Raw genomic sequence first — 19,579 nt, 5'->3', positions numbered from 1 at the left:
AGGTAGGTATTCTGCCATAAAAATACGAGACAAATTAAGGGCATATTTCAAGTTATCTTTCAATTTATTGGTGCGGGAAAGATGTGAAAGTGTGTATAGCTGGTATATATATTATTTTCAAGAGAAGCATATCGTTTGTTGATGATATTGAAATTTCTAGCATTTTAATATTTGTTGCCTATGCTTCCAGGTAGCACCTTCAGGTGGACCAGTCTGGCAGGCGAAATTCATTCTTCAATTAATGCAACAGTAGATTGAAACAGCTTCGATCAGTCACTTAGTTTCGTCTCCACATAAAAAAGGCTATTCTGATGCAGAAAATATTTCCATAATTTTCTAGGCTTCTCCATGAATATATTGTTGACGAGCTCAAAAGTGGCACTGAGGTTCTTTAATGGCCTCAACCAATCAGTTCAATTACCCGCACACACTCACAAAGTCCGCCAGCAATGCCAACTTTCTGGCATGGGGACATTGAAACGGACGAGTCTCGAAGATTCATGGAGGGTCTCGTTACAAGTTCCGCGAATTATGTTCCATCGACACCTATAAGTTTCTTGGAGCGAGCAGCAAACTTTTTTAGTGATAGAACTTCGGTTGTGTTTGGTTCTTCTGTGAAGTATACTTGGGAAGAGACACATTCCAGGTGTCTCAAGCTTGCTTCTGCTTTGGTTCAGCTCGGGATTTCTCGGGGAGATGTGGTAAGATTTTTATTTGAAATGATCACCTTCTCAAGTATATCCTTTTTAGTAGTACTTATTTTTTAGTTATCGCATAGTTTCTTATTCTTATTCTTCGATGTGTACTACTATCTTTTTCTGCATTTGTTTTGTATCTTCCTACTTTGTTGCCTATTTTTCTTACAATGTTGCTTCGGAAACATGTCTTTTGAGTCGAGGGTCTATTGGAAACAACCTTTCTACCCCGCAAAGGGTAGGGGTAAGGTCTGCGTACATCCTACCCTCCCCAGACCCCACTAGTGAGATTACCTTTTGCATATGTCGTTGTTGTTGACTAGCTTCTCAAGTATATACGCTGTGATTGAGTTTCTTGATTGTAATATATTAGATCATTTGAACAATGTTTGCAGGTTGCAACTCTGGCTCCCAATGTACCAGCAATGCAGGAGCTACATTTTGCAGTACCAATGGCTGGAGCTGTTCTTTGTACATTAAATACTCGTCTTGATTCATCAATGGTAGCTGACTTGCTAAGACATTCAGAAGCCAAGATCATATTTGTAGATCAGCAATTGCTCCAAATTGCTCAAGGAGCACTGGATTTTCTTTTGAAAGATAGAACCATTAGACCACCAATTCTTGTGCTAATCCCTGAATCTGAGAATTCAGCTCCTCTTGTACTTGAGACATATAATATTCACGCATATGAAAATCTTTTGGCAAGTGGGAGTAGCAATTTTACAATAAGGTGGCCAAAAACTGAATTAGACCCTATCAATATCAATTATACATCGGGCACAACGTCATCATCCAAAGGGGTTGTGTACAATCACAGAGGTGCATATCTCAATACCGTTGCTGCTTTTCGCATTTGTGGAATGAGTCCAATGCCTACATACCTTTGGACAGTTCCAATGTTTCACTGCAATGGATGGTGCTTGGTTTGGGGAATGGCTGCACTTGGTGGCACAAACGTTTGCCTTAGGCATGTCTCCGCAAAAAAAATATTCGAAAGTATTTCTCTAAACAAGGTCACACATATGGGTGCGGTACTAACTGTCTTGAATATGATAGTAAATTCTCCACTAAATGACAGGAAACCCCTTCCCCATAAGGTTGAAATAACTACAGGCAGATCACCACCGCCTCCATAGGTCCTTTCCATAATGGAAGAGCTTGGCTTTTGTGTAAATCACGGATATGGACTAACAGAGACTTATGGTGTGGCTACATCTTGCTTGTGGAAGTCTGAGTGGGATTCTTTGCCCCTTGATGAACGAGCCGCTCTAAAAGCAAGACAAGGGGTGCAACATCTTTGTATTGAAAAAATTGAAGTTGGAGACACTGAGACCACAGAAAGGGTGCCAGCTGATGGAAAGACCATTGGTGAGATTGTGTTCAGAGGGAATACCGTGATGAGTGGATATTTGAAAGATGTTAAAGCAACTGAAGAAGCTTTTAAAGGTGGATGGTTTCATAGTGGTGATCTGGCTGTAAAACATCCAGATGGCTACATAGAAATTAAGGACCGATTGAAAGACATTATTATTTCTGGAGGTGAAAACATAAGCACGCTCGAGGTGGAAAGCGTTTTATATAGTCATCCTGCAGTTCTTGAAGCAGCAGTAGTCGCACGACCAGATGATCACTGGGGACAGACAGCTTGTGCGTTCGTGAAGTTGAAGGAAGGATTTGGTGAAATTACTTCGCAGGAAATAATCAACTTCTGTAGGGATCATTTGGCTCATTACATGGCACCTAGGACAGTCCTTTTTGAAGATTTACCCAAAACTTCAAATGGCAAGATCAAAAAGTTCATCTTGAGGAGAAGGCAAAAGCTTTGGGTAGTTCGACTAAATCGAAACAAGAAAAGTCTTAAGTTATATCTATGTAGAAGTGTGTGTAGACATTTTCTTTTGCGAGTTGATTTCTGTATTCTAGTTTCTGTAATGTTTGTTAACTAATGTCACCAAATAGATGTTGTACTTTTAGATCCAACAATTGGTAGCAGTTCTTTTGACATATTCTGCTTCAAAAGCTATTTTTTTTCCCTCTCTGTTGTGAATGGAGAAGACCAAAATGAGGCACTTGGGCCCGGGAATGGTTTACGCCGGGGTCAAATGATTGAACAGCCCAACACAAGGTTATTGAACTACCACTGGACCCGGGTCGAGATACATGTGTCGAATGGTTACTGGACAAGAGGAAATACAGTTGTTTCAATGATCGGTTTGTGCAAGGAATAGCGCATGCGTATTGTGATTATGATTGGGCAAACAATGTGCTTCTCATCTCCAATTCTCTCTGTACCCTGTCATCCCACTCTTCTCCTATCAGTTACGTTGTTATCTTGTTACTTTCTATCAATCAGTTGCTTAGTTATTGTAAATTTCCCTATTTCAATCACTTAATACAATTATTATTTCTCGTTGTTGACCCATTGGAGTAGTGCTACTCTCCATGGAGTATTTACTTGTTCACTTTTTTTTTTTTTTTTTTTTAAATTTTCTATTGAAATTGTTCAATGTCTCCATCGTTTCAGTAAAAAAAAAAAAAAAAAAAAAAAAATCCTTTTTTGTATTGTTCCCCTTTTTCTCTTTCTTGAATAACAATATGATCATTTTCATAGGTCATTATGGGATTGTTGATTGTGACTGAGGACATATTACGTCTTTTTCCTGATATTTGTGAGTTAAGAACAAGCCAAAACAGAATAGGAGGGACACAACATATGTTTTGATAACAACACTCATCTTTGCAGTCTGAACGTATATATAACTAGAAAAATCAGGATTTCTGGCAGACTTTTCGTTGTAAACCCATTAGAAATATACTCGTTGCAACTGTTTCTAATAAACTTCCCCTAAAAAATTTCAAATTCCCAGCGAAAACATCTGTAAAGAATGAAATGGTTTCTAGTAGTAATAATACTTATAAAAAGGTCAAGAAAATTGGGAAAGGATATATGTTATTGTAAGAATAAAGGTCATTTTTAACCTTTTGAAGGATTCCGTCAAATATTGTTTCATTGGACCATTGACTTTGTGAAAATTTGGCTGACAAACCCCTTTAAGTTAGCAATTGACAAAATGACCTTCTTACAATAGCTGACAAATTGAGGATCTGTCTGACAGATGCATGATCAATCGATTACAACAGATGCTTTGGTCCGCTAGATGTGATATCGATCGGTCTTTATCGTCTTATTACTTTTTAATTTTATGGTGATATTTTATATCACAAATAATTAGAATATTTTTACCTAGTCTAAAAAGTGGGTCATTTCACTAAGGAAACAAACTTGTGACCCTTTTAATTAGATAGAAGACTTGAATGGGCCAGCCTTTTAACAAAGAGATGCCCCGAGTTTTTGACACTTATTTGGACCAATTATCTCAATCGTTGCAGTTCCAGAGTAGTACGGGATGACAAGGTTTTGGGGGTCTGATAAGTTAGCATTAATTTTTGAACTTCTCATGTGTTTTGATACAGATTTAGTCCCATTGAATGAGATTAATTGGCTAAGGATGTGTTTGAATGATGCAGTTACAGGTTATTGAACCTTGAGAGAGCTTAGAGGATTAAAAAAACAACAAACGCTTACAAAAATGCTGAAATATGGCCAAAAAGAACCTAACTTGAAGTGTGGAGACCATTGGGCAAAATGCTTAACTGTGGCAATGATTCCTAACAGTTGCCACACTTTTAGAAGAACCCGGAAAAAGATATAGCAGAACCTGCACTACTAAAAAATCATTATTTTCCATTGTCATTTCCCATTGAAAAATGTCCGTTATTTTTACCCAATATAGGTTATACCAAAAAGGTAGTATCCATGGAAGACAAAAATCCTCAAGTGATAAAAAATTATAGAAAATATAAAATTAAGTGTTACAAATAAAAACGGTTCAAACTTGAAATTTATCCTATTTGGACTTAAATAATAAAATATTTTTGTTATTAATAGCAAGATATAAGGCCCCGTTAATTTTATAAGTATTTCGGGCTAAAAACGAACTTAAGAGAGTAGTAAAATTAACCTCGAAGTACATGCACACTGACAAATAAGTAACGGAATCGTTGAAATACTTAATCATGATTCATGACTAGAATACAAGTTGGATTGATAAATTTGTTCAGGGAGGAAAGAAAAAGAAAATGGTCCACCCATGGTGGTACCAGGAAGCAACGTATAGCCAACAAAAATTAAAATGATGTGGGGTGCGTACCGGTAAACCCTCTCAGCAGAAAATTACACTGTATATACAAGATTAATTTTTTTTTAATATATATATATATATATATATACGATAGGCGTTGAATAACGCCCGAAACGTCCTTTTTACTTTTCTTGAACTCTTAATCTGATCACACTCCGCCTTCGATGCGTACCCATGTATACAAATGCTTGAAAGATGTAGAATGGTTGAGAAACATGATGTTATAAAAGGTGTAGGGAGTGCATGGGTTTCCATCCCTTAACATAGGACTTGAAGGAGCATACAGCCTCCAGAAGACCAAACCGTTCATTTAAGCATAATATGGGAATATGGGTGCCTCATAATTAGAGGTGGGCGTTCGGTTTTTCGGTTTGGTTTTATCAAACTTCGATTTGGCTATTTCGATTTCGGTTTTTTAAAGGTGGACACCGAACACCGAACCCAACTAGTTCGGTTTGGTTCTTTGGGTTTCGGTTTTTTGAAGTTCGATTCGGTTCGATTTCGGCTTTTTCAATTCGTTTTTTTTTATATGATATTAGAAGCGATTCCATTTACACTAATTCATATTTTCAAAAGCAATAAAACATAAAACTGATAAATTGAAATCAAAATCAAACAAACAGGATACACAAGAACAGAAAATCATAACCATGATATGGGATATGTTATATACATATAGTAAGACTAACTAAGAAAACACATAAAGGACATATATTAATCCTAAAGACACATCCTAATCACCTTCCTTTGTTAAGGATATTTGATTTTCTCAACCGAAGTGGAAAATTAGGGATACAAAAGCAAAAGAGGGCTTGTTAGAAAGGAGAATAACCTATATATACATAAGAATAGAGTATATTTACAAAATATGACGATACTTTTCAGTTTACAAAATATACCAATAGATTTCTTGCAAAACATGTACGAAGATTTGTGTATGAAATGTGTATATCTCGCTCAAAGCTTAAAACTTTCTCTCAAAATTTTGTGTATGAAAACTGTATAAAATATGTATATCTCGTTCAAGGCTTAAAAATTTCGCTCAATTTTTGTGTATGAAAACTGTATGAAATATAGGGGGGTCAATGGTACAGTTCGGGCGGTTATTTTATAAAATTTATGCCATATCAATTTTTCGGTTATTTCATTTAGCAGAACCAAGATTAGACTTTTCGAAACCGTCCCATCATGTCGGTTTCTCTTCGTATCGGTACGGTTCAGTTAGGTTTCGTTTTTTATTTTTTTATTTTTAAAAGAACATCATGTTATAGTCACTAGTAAAAGTTAAGACACAATATCATAAATACTACTATAGGACTTCGACAAAAACTCTCTAGATATTTTTACTGATTAAAAGGTGATGAATCAAGAAAACATGAAAGACGACAAGAATAGAGATTGATCCCATTATTTTATGGTAGTATAAAATAATGTTAAGCAAAAACAAATATATTTTAGATCGCACGAGGGGAAAAAAAATCAATGAAGATGAGACTCAAGAACTGAGATTACTAAGATTGAGTATCCACTAAGAGAATTTAAAATCATACGAGAGGAAAGATGCATGCCTAATACGTTGTAGCTTTCTATCCAAGATCGTTGGAATACCTTGTAGCTTACTAGTTACTACTTGAGATGCTAGAACTAATTTAAGTTCAATAGGAATAATATAATAGATTTCAGAGTTGAAACTTTAGGTGTTAATTATGTTGCCAGCTTGTAGTCATTTTCATCATCCCAAACCTAAGGCGAAAATTTCAATATTTTTACCTTGTTTAAGATGCGGATCTCCTTCATTAGCTTTGAGTTCATTGTTGTTCTTCGGGTTCTCCTTTAAAAGGGGTTGTGGGGGAAAAGCCCCAACCCCCCTACATATTGGATGTAAATATATATTACATGTATATACTTATTTGGTTCGGTTCGGTATTATTTCGGTTTATTTTTATAAAATTAAAAACCAACCTAATTATTCTGTATGGTTATAAATTTATATAAAAACCGTCGGTTTTATTAAAAGAAACCTAAAAATCGGTTCGGTACGGTACGGTTCGGTCGGTTAATTCGGTTTTTTGAAAACCATTGACACCCCTAATGAAATATGTATATCTCGCTCAAGGCTTAGAATTCTCATATTTTTCATGTATGAAAACTGTATAGAAACGGTATGGAATATGTATATAACTGTATAAAATTTGTAAAAAGTTCATGTTAAGTTTTTGGAAATTTAAGATGACTACAACAACATTGTATACAACTTTCATACAAATTTTCATTTACAAATTTAATGAAATTTAATACAATTACAACAACATTGTATACAACTTTCATACAATACTAATACAAATTTAATAAAACTACAACAACATATAAAACTTAAAAAATAAATTTTATCATTATCATACAACTTTAATACAATTTGAATCTCACTTCGGAATTTGAAGAGAAACCAAATCTCATCAGATCCACAATCAGTCCGCTAATTTTTCTTTGTTTTGAATCCGTATAGTGCGATAATCGACTTTGAGATTAACAGAAAGTTTCATATTTGTGAAATTTTCCGATCTGATAGTTGAATTTTCGAGTAGTTTAATTATTTTTGCGATGTTTGGAGTTGTTTTCGGTCCTTTGAGACCAGCGCTTAAAGGACCAAAGAGGAAATTATAATTTGAAAAAAGGAAGTAGAAATGGGAATTCCTAATGTCTCATATTCAAATAACGGAACTGAAAACAGCAAGTAGAAAACAAAAAACAAGAACAAAAAAGAAGAGGAATTCAAGTGGGTAGACAAGAGGGAGGTATTTGCCACATAAACAGAACTTTCGTAATGGTACAAACGTGATCTGAACAAACTGAACCTAAACTCTGAATTCCTGGATCTGCATTGCCTATATATGATTTGGCATATTGTTTGCTAATTTAGAATGGCTTCATTCTCTCAGTATTTTTTCTAGATCTGCGCTTTTCCAAATCATGTTTGTTTAGATCTGCCATCGAAGCATGGCCTGAACTCACCAAAGAAGATGTCAGAGAAGAGGAGAAGGGAAAGAGAAGGGTGGGCGGTGAAATTTTTGGAGGAAACAGAAAATGGGAAGAAAGGGAAAGGAAGGGTGGGGTGGCTCTGTTTTGAATGAAACAGAGAATGGGGAAAAAGGGAAGGGAATGCTTTTATTTTTTTCCAGATCCGTTATGTTTTGTAATTAAGTTGGTATATCTTGTAAATAAGGAAAAATATTCTTATGTTTTGTAATATAGAGTCTTAAGTAGTAATATTAGGTCATTTTCCCTTGTTACAATTGTTTTTTTTTTTTTTTTTGGCTTAAACTTAATGGGCCTGGACTATTTTAATTTTGGTAAATAATCCCATGCACTGGCCCATCTATTCCAAATCCCAAAAATTAGCTCATAAACTATTCCCATTTGGTAGCCAAATCTGTAGCAAGCCTTTTGTGGCGACTTTTAGTCGCCACAAAAGATTTAAAAAGTCGCCACTAAAGGCTTGGCGGTCCAACAGCCCCATCGGTTTTTTTTTTTTTTTTTTAAAGTCAGGCTTTTTGTGGCGACTTTTAGGGCTGCTAAAGAAAAATCAAGCTTTTTAGTGGCAATTAAAAAAGTCACCACTAAAGGTGAAATATCCCAAAACATGTATAATAGATGTATATTTAATAAGAAATATCCCAAAAAACTCTGAGGTGATTTTTGTATATAATATGTATCGTTTGTTTATAAAAATATGTATTAGTACCTATCTATAATGTATAGAAACTGTATAAAATATGAAGCACTAAGGTATGTATCATTTTTTATATAATATGTATCATTTGTGTATATAATGTGTATAATAGAATAGAAAATTGTATCATTTTTGTATATAATATGTATCATTTTTGTATAGAATGTGTATATATAATTCCAACATGTGTATATAAACTTTATCAATCTTGTATAGAAAGTGCATCATACGTATAAAAAATGTAACATAGAAACCGTATCATTGTGGTATATAATATGTATCACTATTGTATATGTTAAAAATAAATATCATATCATTATTGTATAATATGTGTATAATAAATGTATAATTAACGTATAATTTATGTATAATAATAAATGTAAGATTAATCCAGCATATGTATATAAAATGTATAATTCTTGTATATAAAGTGTGTATATAATTCTAACATATGTATATATCTAGGACACCTAGTGGGATTAAGCCCAAACATTGGTTAAATGTGGGATTAATTTGGTTTGATGACCCTTTAGTGGCGACGTTTTGTGGCTATTTCGATTTCGACTTAGTCACCACAAAAAGTCTATTTTTTTGAAGTTCGGTCGATTTTTTTCGATTTTTTTTTTAATCATAAAGATACCGGTGCTACCGATTGGGCCACACAATATGGGACATCTTCTTTTTTCTTTAAGTAAATAAATTAATTTGGACCAATGCTCATATGTTTGAAATTTAAAATGGTAAACAGTGGAGTGTGGATTAAGCCCAAACATTGGTTAAATGTGGGATTAATTTGGGCTGGGGTGTTGTAGACATTTTATGACACAAAAGAAGGGGAGGCTAGACCATACCACGATATGTCCTTTTCCATTTTAATTTTTTGGGTAATGTATTAAATTTCGGTTGGCGTTCGGTTCTTCGGTTCGATTTTATCAAACTTCGGTTCGGCTATTTCGATTTCGATTTTTTAAAGATTGTAGACATCAATGAATCGGACTACCATATAGCTTTGTAATTGTTTTTACCAAACTAACTAGCAAAAATTCGGTCTAAATCTATTTATTCCCCAGATTCATTCTTTCGATTTCTATATTTTTGAAGTTCTTGGGCTTCTCCACTACTTCACCACCGATTGATGCCAAGCAACTCCATTTGAACTTTTCGATTTTAGATACCAAATCATTTATGCGCATTCTCTAATGTAGAATTTTTCGATCTCCATACATCACTACGGGATAACAATACAAATACATTAATCATAAAGATACCAGTTGTCCAAAATATTTCCACGAAATAGCGCTATTTCGATGAAAAAATGTTGGATAGTCTCCGATGGGACCATGGTCTCGGGAGGGGTGCATGGGTTCACGTGACTCATACTCTACTCGTACTATGGACTCTGCCACACAATATGGAACGGGGAAGACTTCTTTTTTCTTCTAAGTAAATAAATGTAATTTGACCAATGCTCATATGTTTGAAATTTAAAATGGTAAATTCAGTGGAGTGTGAAATAAGTTTAAGCTCAACTAAAATTTGCATTTTTATATAATAAGCAGGGTTTTGTGCCACAAATGATTATAATAGAACTGAGCACAAAAAATACAGTTAAGATGAGAAAATTAGGTTTATAACGTATCTTCCGCGCCTCTTCCAACAACTATTTCAATTTTCTATCGGGCTGGTTGTTTTTTAAGCTAGGATATTGGTACAGTATAGCATGTCGTTATCAACAATATTATAGTACGTGGGGAAATAGATTTGCAAATCTTTGGTGAAATTTCAATTGGGATTCACTTTATTTTAGTGGTTTGATCATTTGCACAAATGATCACTTCATTGAACACAAACACAATACGTGTGAATTGCTTCCAGGTACCACCTTAGCCTGGGTAGGACCAGTCTCGTTTGCGATTTTCTTTCTTCAACGAATGCAATAGTCAATTAAATGGCTTTTACTAGTCAGTTAATTTGCTATTATAATTAACTAGCAGTGACGAGCTGATGCAGAAAATATTTCCATAGTTCTTAAAGGCTTCTCTGTTGTTGTCCTCTGCAACCATGGCTAACTTCCTCAAGAGCTCGAAAGTGGCACTGAGGTTCTTTAATGGCCTCAACCGATCAGTCCAATTACACGCAAGCACTCACAGGGGCGGCTCAACGAAATTAGTGGCCTAAAGCCAAATCATAATAAGAGGCCTTAAGATTATTAATAAAATAATTTTTTTCGTTAACAATTTTGTACATATCTTGATTTTTCGATGGATTATCTGCTAGCTCCCACCGTAACTTTATTTACAAATGCTTGTAACACTATTTCTTTATATAATCCATTGACTCTAATAATATCAATTCATTTATCATTAAGTATATGTCAACATAATTTAATACATTTATTACTAATGTTTTTATGGTATATAAATAATATATAAAACAATAAATTTTGGGGGGCCTAAGGCAATTGCCTTAGTTAAATTTTGGGGGGCCTAAGGCAATTGCCTTAGTTGCCTCCCCATTGAGCCGGCACTGAGCACTCACAGGGTCCGCCAGCTGTGCCAACTTGCAACGGGTGAGTACCCAAGATTGATGGAGGGCATCGTTACAAATTCAGCAAATTATGTTCCATTGACACCCGTAAGTTTCTTGGAGAGAGCTGCAAATGTTTACGGAGATAGAACTTCGGTTGTGTTTGGTTCTTCCGTAAAGTACACTTGGGAAGATACACATTCTAGGTGTCTCAAACTTGCGTCTGCTTTGGTTCAGCTCGGGATTTCTCGATGTGATGTGGTAAGATTTTTTTTTTCAAGAATTCATGAGACCGTTTCTTTAACGTGCTAAATTATTTAAATGACCAGGTTCTCGAGTTATTTTTAGATACGGTTTGATTATTTTGTTGATAGTAATATCGATTTGAGAAATGTTCGCAGGTTGCAGCTCTGGCTCCCAATGTACCAGCAATGCAGGAGCTGCATTTTGCAGTACCAATGGCCCAAGCAGTTCTTTGTACATTAAATATTCGTCTTGATTTATCAACAATAGCTGACTTGTTGAAACATTCAGAAGCCAAGATAATATTTGTTGATCAGCAGTTGCTCCAAATTTGTCAAGGAGCACTGAATTTTCTTTCAAAAGACGGAACAATTAAGCCACCAATTCTTGTGCTAATCCCTGAATATGAGAATTCCGCCTGTATGTGAGACATATAATATTCCCGTCTATGAAAATCTTTTGGCAAGTGGGGGTAGCAATTTTACAATAAGGTGGCCAAAAACTGAAATGGACCCTATTAGTGTTAACTATACTTCTGGCACAACGTCACCATTCAAAGGAGTTGTGTACAATCATAGAGGTCCATATCTCAATACTATTGCTACGTTTCTTCTTTGTGGTACGGGTCCGATGCCTACATACCTTTGGACAGTTCCAATGTTTCACGGCAATGGATGGTGTTTCCTTTGGGCAGTGGCTGCACTTGGTGGCGCAAACGTTTGCCTTAGGCATGTCTCCGCAAAAAATATATTTGAAAGTATTTCTCTCTACTAGGTCACACATATGGGCGCAGTGCCAACTGTGCTGAATATGAAAGCAAATTCTTCACAAAATGACAGGAAGCCGCTTCCACATAAGGTCGAAATACTTACAGCTGGATCACCACCCCATCCATGTGTCCTTTCCAAAATGGAGGACCTTGGCTTTGGAATTACTCACGGATATGGACTAACAGAGACTTCTGGTGCAGCGACATATTGCTTGTGGAAGCCTGAGTGGGATTCTTTGCCTCTCAATGAACGAGCAGCGCTCAAAGCAAGACAAGGGGTGCAACATCTTTGTAATGAAAAAGTTGACGTTAGAGACCACAGGACCACGGAAAGGGTGCCAGCTGATGGAAAGACCATTGGTGAGATTGTGTTAAGAGGGAACACTCTGATGAGTGGATATTTGAAAGATGTTAAAGCAACTAAAGAAGCTTTTAAAGGTGGATGGTTGCATAGTGGTGATCTTGCTGTCAAACATCCGGATGGCTACATAGAAATTAAGGACCGGTTGAAAGACATCATAATTTCTGGTAGTGAAAATATAAGCTCACTCGAGGTGGAAAGAGTTTTATATAATCATCAAGCAATTCTTGAAGCAGCAGTAGTTGCACGACCAGATAATCATTGGGGACAAACCCCTTGTGCGTTCGTGAAGTTGAAGGAAGGATTTGGTGAAATTACTTCTCAGGAGATAATCAACTTCTGTAGGGATCACTTGCCTCATTACATGGCACCTAGGACAATCCTGTTCGAAGATTTACCCAAAACCTCAACTGGAAAGGTCCAAAAATTCATCCTGAGGGAGAAAGCAAAAGCATTGGGTAGTCTTCACTAAATCGAAACAAGAGAAGTCTTAAGTTATATCTACTTGGAAGTGTGTAGACATCTCTTTTGTGAGTTGATTTCAGTATTCGTCGTTTCTGGTAATGTTTGTTTACTAGTGTCACTAAAAAGATGATGTATTTTCAAATACTACAATTAGTAGCACTACACTTTTGCATAACGTATTCTGCTTCAAAAGCTCTATAATAAGCATTGAGTTGTTCAGCCTTGATTTGTTCTTTTTTTGGAGCATTGAACTATTCAATTTACAAAATTTGGATTTCCTATGGAAATTGTTGTTGTTTCAAACATTTCAGTAACAAAGTTTTTCTTGTATTTTTCCCCTTTTTTCTCTTTGTTGAATAGTAATATAGTAACCATTTTCATAGGAATACAAGAAAAACACAAATTAGTGATGAAATATTTCTGGCAGATAAGTCCGTCACAAGATTGTGATGATTTTATGACGAGATCAATATGAAAAGAATTTATGACAAACATGATGATCAGTCACAATTCATTTTCAAATTTGAAACGGAAATAAGGTCCTGTAACAATTTCGTCACAAGTTTCTCACAAACATACTGATCTCACATGAAGTTTTCAATAGATAACTTTTTTTGTTTAAATAAAGTTTTTGATAGACACATCCGTTACAAAATTGTGACAAACTCGTGAATCCATCACAAAATTGTGACGAATGTAAAGATTCAATAACGTAATTTTTAACAAGGCAAATTTTAATTGAAATTATTAAATTTCGGAAAATTCTTCTTGACGATGTTACCCTCACCTCCAAATTAGAAAAAAAACAAGCTGTCACAACAAGCATGGAGGCTATAACTTCATCTCTGGCACAACATGCTTGGGCAGTGTCTCCTCACTCCCACAGACAATGTGATTCACATTTTTCAACTGAAACTAAATACTCTGCATTTAATCAATGCTGCACTATGTACAAGTCAACAGAACATAAAAATAATTCAACATATTTCACATGGGCGAAACGACACCATCATAGTTATTTAATCAACATTGAAATAATTTGAGTATTAAACAAGATCACACAAGGCTAACTTTAACAACTGGAGTTCATAAACGTTTCACACTTCGCATCTGAGCTTCTATCAAATTTATAAGTAAGCTAACTTCTCTTTGTTTTTATACTCCCTCCATTTCAATTTGTTTGTCTGATTTTGACGTAGCACAAAGTTTAAGAAAGTAAAGAAGACTGTTGAATCTTGTAGTTTTAAATTAAAAATATATAAATAACAAAAAAAAAAAAAAAAAAAAAAAAGGTCCTTTAATCTTGTGCATGTGCAAAATTAAAATTAAAATATATAAATTGTAAAAAAAAAAAAAGGAAAAGAATTTTTTTTTTTTTTTTTTTTAAAAGGATTAAAAAGAGAAGTAAGACAAATAATTTAAAACGGAGGGAGTATATTTTATACTTCAAATCTTGACTTCACGTGGTGATTAAATTAAGCATCCAATCTATTCTACCCCCAATCAATTCTTACACAGAGTAAAAATGCTTCTTACGAATACATTCACCTACCATATAAATTTTGACAAGAAACACTCCTTTCTGTTATGCAACTAGTTATAATTACATGATGCATTAAGCACTTGATATGTGATTCAATCTACTAAAGTGCAAGACCTCTTTCGATTATCTTGACTAACCCAAAGAACACCTCATCTAAATCTCTCCTCTCAATTAAGATCAAGACTAGTATTAAAAGTGATATGAAGAGCTAAGTAGATTTATGAAACTAATCCTTCTCTTTCGATAAAGAACTAGCATAAACCCATCAACAACAAACTATAAATGCAACACCCATTAAAAAGAAGCTAGAAGGCCTTTACCTACTTTAATAATGCTAGAAGCAATAATTGGAAATAATAATGGTGGGATAACAAATGGGGTAGAAAAGAAAAGAAAAGAATAAGCTTAAATTAAGGGTGTGTTCGGTATGGAGGAAAACATTTTCCAAAAAATGTTTTCCAATTTTCTCATGTTCATTTGGTAAAAAATTTTGAAAAACATTTTCCTTAAAATTGAGGAAAATGACTTCCCTAATAAAAGTAGGGAAAACAAGTTCACAAGTTCATTCCACCAACCACCCAACCCAACCCCCCCCCCGTAGGAAAAAAAAATTACATCCTCTGTTTCAATTTGTTTGAACCTATTTCCTTTTTAGTCCGTGCCAAATGAATTGTCTCTTTCTAATTTGAAAATAAATTAACTTTATGAATGATTTTGAAAACATACAAATTTTCAAGGTTTATTTTGAACCTCAAGTTTTAAAAATCTTCCTCTTTCTTAAATGTCGTGCTCAGTCAAATGGGTTCATATAAATTGAAACGGAGGGAGTATTTTTTTTGAAAAAAAAAAGTTTTGACTTTTTTTTTTGCACCCCACACCACCCCACACCCCTACCCCTCCCCCCACCTCCCCCATCCTACCCCTCTTCACCCGCGCAAAAAAATTATTTTTTTTGAAAAAAAAAAAGTTTTGACTTTTTTTTTCCACACCCCCCCACCCCACACAAAAAAATTATTTTTTTTTTGAAACAAAAGTCAAAACTTTTTTTTTCCACCCCACACCCTACCCCATCCCCCATTTTTGCACCACCCCCCCCCCCCCCCCGTCCAAAAAAAAATTGAAAAAAAGTTGACAATTATAAACATTGAATGTTTGTGTGGTTAAAAATTAAAACTTTTGGAAAGGGTGATGGAGTTTTTTTGGCGGGGTGTGTAGTGAAAAGATTTTTTTTTTGGGGTAGGGGTGTCTGGGGGTGTAGAAACCCGCAAAAGACAATAAAAAACTTCAAAAAAAAAATGTTAGGGTTGGGGGGGGGGGGGTGGGGTGTGGTATGGGTTCCACGCGGGGGAGGGGGGCGATAGGAGATGTGGTCGTGTAGAAAATTTAGAAAAAAATTAAAAACTTCAAAAAAAAATTTTGTGGGAAGTGCGTGGGTGGGTGAGGGTGCGGGGGAGGGGTGGTGTATGGGTTACGGGAGTGGTTGGGGGTGGGGGTGAAAAAAAAAAAAATAAATAAAAAAGGGGTGGGGGAGTAGGGGTGGGTGAGTAGGAGTGGGGTGTGGGTGTGGGTGTGGGTGGGGGTATGGGGTTGGGTTGGAGTTGGTGAGGGTTGGCGTGGGGGTGCAAAAAACAAAAGAAAAATCAAAAGAAATTTTTTTTGGGAGGGGGAGGGGGTGGGAGCGTAGGTGGGTGGGTGGGAGTGGGGTGTGGGTGGGGTTGGGGGTATAGGGTTGGGTTGGAGTTAGTGAGGCTTGGATGAGTATTTTCTGAAAAACCTTTTCTATCAATCAAACGAACATGAGAAAATAAGTAAGAAATTCACTTATTTTCCACTACCCAAACGAACATGAGAAAATAAGTGGAAATTCACTTATTTTCTAGGAAAACATTTTCCTTGGAAAATATTTTCCTCCATACCGAACACACCCTAATACACCAAGATTCATCAATATCCCAACAAGAAAGTCTACTCCATAATGTAGTTCAACCTAGCAAAGATGAAAACAAGCATTACATACATCATTGACAAACAAAAGAGAGAGAGAGAAAGTTAAGAGTAAGTTCCACAACTCCAGAGCTCTCTTCTTCTTAGCTTGAACTTGGGTAGCAAAATGGTGACATGCTCCCAAGATTGTGAGTCTTCTATCGTAGAGAAAGAAAGAGGCAAAAGTCCCAAAAGTTGAGTTAAAGCCTTCTATTTATGTCCCTTGTAGTCGGCCGTAAATTGATGTAACAAAAGGAGTATATTCTAACTTTAAATCACGAATAATAATTCTTTTTATTCGTGCTTCATAGATAGCCTCGTCCAGATTTAATAGAGAGATCTCCGAATAATCTTAAATAAAATATTAGGCAATTGAAAAATTACCTTGAGTGCTATTAGCCAATTCATTCTCCAATATCGGTAGTCGAGATTCATCCTTCTTGTTGAACAACCAATTTGGGGTGCTCCATATTTCACGAGCTGATTTACACCTTATAATATGATCAATTTGTTAGAAAAATAGGTAAATATAATTGAAGATAAATCGAGTTTCCTTAAAAAGATATTACCCGTATACGGATTGGGGGAAATACAAGCAATTCCATTCAGGATACAACAAAGCTCATGTTTATAAATGCAAATTTTTCTATATGCTATTTCAAGAGTGTCCTTATTTTTGTAGAATTTGAGAGATCACTTTTCAGAATAGTCATGTCTTCTCACTAACAGATGTGTGTATTCAATTTAAGATCTCTTATATTATAAACTATCTAACGATCCCCACTAGTTTGTAATATTTCTCATAATATTATGCATACCGGAGAGTATGTTATAATAGATTTGACTTTTCATTAGTATAAACACTTTAAAGTTCTGACGAAGTTGTTGGTATCTTTAAAGATTCCAACCACAACTCCATGTGTCAAAACTGAAAATATCACACACATAATATTATTTAGTAGTGTAGAAAACTCAATATTTTGCCTTAGCACATTTATGGCCATTTGCTCATCCTGATTCCATGAATACTTACAAGATCAACCCTTTAGGTCTTGCTTTGACGTGGCACCACTTCAATATTCATATAGATGAAATTTAACTACTATGTCTCTGGTACTACAGACATTTACTAATTTCATTCATAATAAATTCAACCTATTCTCGTAACAATTTGCACTATGAAGTTTGTCAGTATACGCTGTTATTTCAAGAATTTAACAACTCCTTAACTCCTCGCATAACAGTATGCAGTACATCAAAATCAAGACTCTAAAATAGTAGACTCGTGCTTTAGCAATACAAAGTCACTTGTTATTACCCGTTGAACTTGTGTTGTTAGAGTGTATACTAACTCGAAGTTGGGTTCCCATTACTTGTGTTTAGTTTAAGGGTTTTAGCCTTATCCCCTTGCAATTTATTTATACTGCATTTCTTCTAAATAAATCTTGCAAGATCAACATAAATTGTTTTCATGACAGATTGAAAAGATATCTTTTACATAGGCATGTCGCATACACTTATGCCTATACTTTTCATTGTATATCCAATTATTGGCTACTCTTATCGTAGCTTCATTACATAGATAAATAGCTTAGAATGGATGCATCAGTTATGACCACAACATTTTAATAGCATATTTCTCAACCATTCCGCTTCTTTTCAAGCATCTGTATGCTAAATATTTTTATTCCATTGTGAAATACCAGTCTATTTTGATGTGCATGAATTATTGCACCATCATTCATGATACAAATCCAACTTGTATGGATTTGGTCATTATCAGCTGTTGGTTCAGTACTACTTATATACCAATGTACTACTACACTTTCTTATGGTCATATCTATACAAAAAAGTTATCTTTCAACAGATACATCTTTTCATAAAAAGTCTCAATTTTTATGAAAGAACACAATATTTATAGGAAGGCTTATATCCTAATCATCAAATTGATAGTTTCAGCAGCTAATCATCACCAAAATTGTCAAGTTATAAATTCACTACCACATCAAGGATATATTTTGTGGGAGTTGAATAAAAATTTTACATCTTAAACTTCTTCAAATATTATTGGCTATCAATCATAAGCCAATCACCCCCACACCTTAAACATTTTAAGTGTCCTTTTCACACTTTAAACATTTTAAGTGTCCTTTTCAAATAATACTAAATACTTGAAATCTTATTATGAAAGTCAGAATCTCTCAAGTGAGATCTTTACACGAGAGAACATAACATTTCAAGTGACACCCTTTCACAAATGAATACAATATTTCTAAAACGACACATAACCAACTATCAGGTTAGTAATTCAATTAACTAGTCATCACCAAAATTGAACCAAGTATAAATTCATCTGTTGTCATGTCAATACTCACCAATGATTTGTGGGAGTTGAAGAACTACACAATTTAAATCAATTTATATCTCAAGTTTCTTCAAAATTGTAATAGAGACTAAGTACAATATTGACTTTTATTCATAAATCAAACACCCCACATTTTAAATGAAGTATTCTAGGCAATTCAGTATGACATTGTTGTCAATGGTAATGCCCAAAGTATCAATATTTAAATTAAGACATCAAATTCGTATAAAATATCTTTCAAATTTCTTTTCACAACACATGGAATAGAATGTAAGCATTTTGCTGAAGTGGTCCGTAAGACAAGGACCCACTCACTATTCTAAAGGTTAGTAACTCAAAACTTCCCATAACCTCTTGCAAAATAGCTTCGTCCAATCCCTCTGAAAATCGTCCTTGATGGAAGCATGGTTATATATTCTGCATTTTGGTTCAAGGGTCCCTAAGCTCATTACTTCTTTTGACTCCATACCATCTAAGAGTGAGGTTTTGAGTGCTTAGAAGATCCTTCGAGTAGAAAGGACTCACCGAAAGAAGGAGACACAGCCGATGACTTCCCAACGATGGCTGGAGGTATGTGTCACGACCCCGGCCCGTGGCGGCCGTGACTAGTGCCAGGCACGGGCACCTATACGCGCGTTAAGATTGATTTGGCATACAACAAACTCATACATTCATAAAAGTCAAACGCGGCTC

The 19,579-nt window shown here is 35.1% G+C and overlaps 2 pseudogenes; both read left to right on the top strand.

The window, feature by feature from the left end:
- Positions 1–500: 500 nt before the first annotated feature.
- On the top strand, positions 501–2,559 carry LOC132038458 (isovalerate--CoA ligase AAE2-like; annotated as a pseudogene).
- Positions 2,560–11,181: 8,622 nt separating this feature from the next.
- Positions 11,182–13,206, top strand: LOC132036775 (isovalerate--CoA ligase AAE2-like; annotated as a pseudogene).
- Positions 13,207–19,579: the final 6,373 nt, after the last annotated feature.

Source organism: Lycium ferocissimum, chromosome 11 (genome assembly GCF_029784015.1).
Source record: "Lycium ferocissimum isolate CSIRO_LF1 chromosome 11, AGI_CSIRO_Lferr_CH_V1, whole genome shotgun sequence".
NCBI classification, from domain to species: Eukaryota; Viridiplantae; Streptophyta; class Magnoliopsida; order Solanales; family Solanaceae; genus Lycium; species Lycium ferocissimum.
This window is presented reverse-complemented; position numbering and strand designations above follow the sequence as displayed.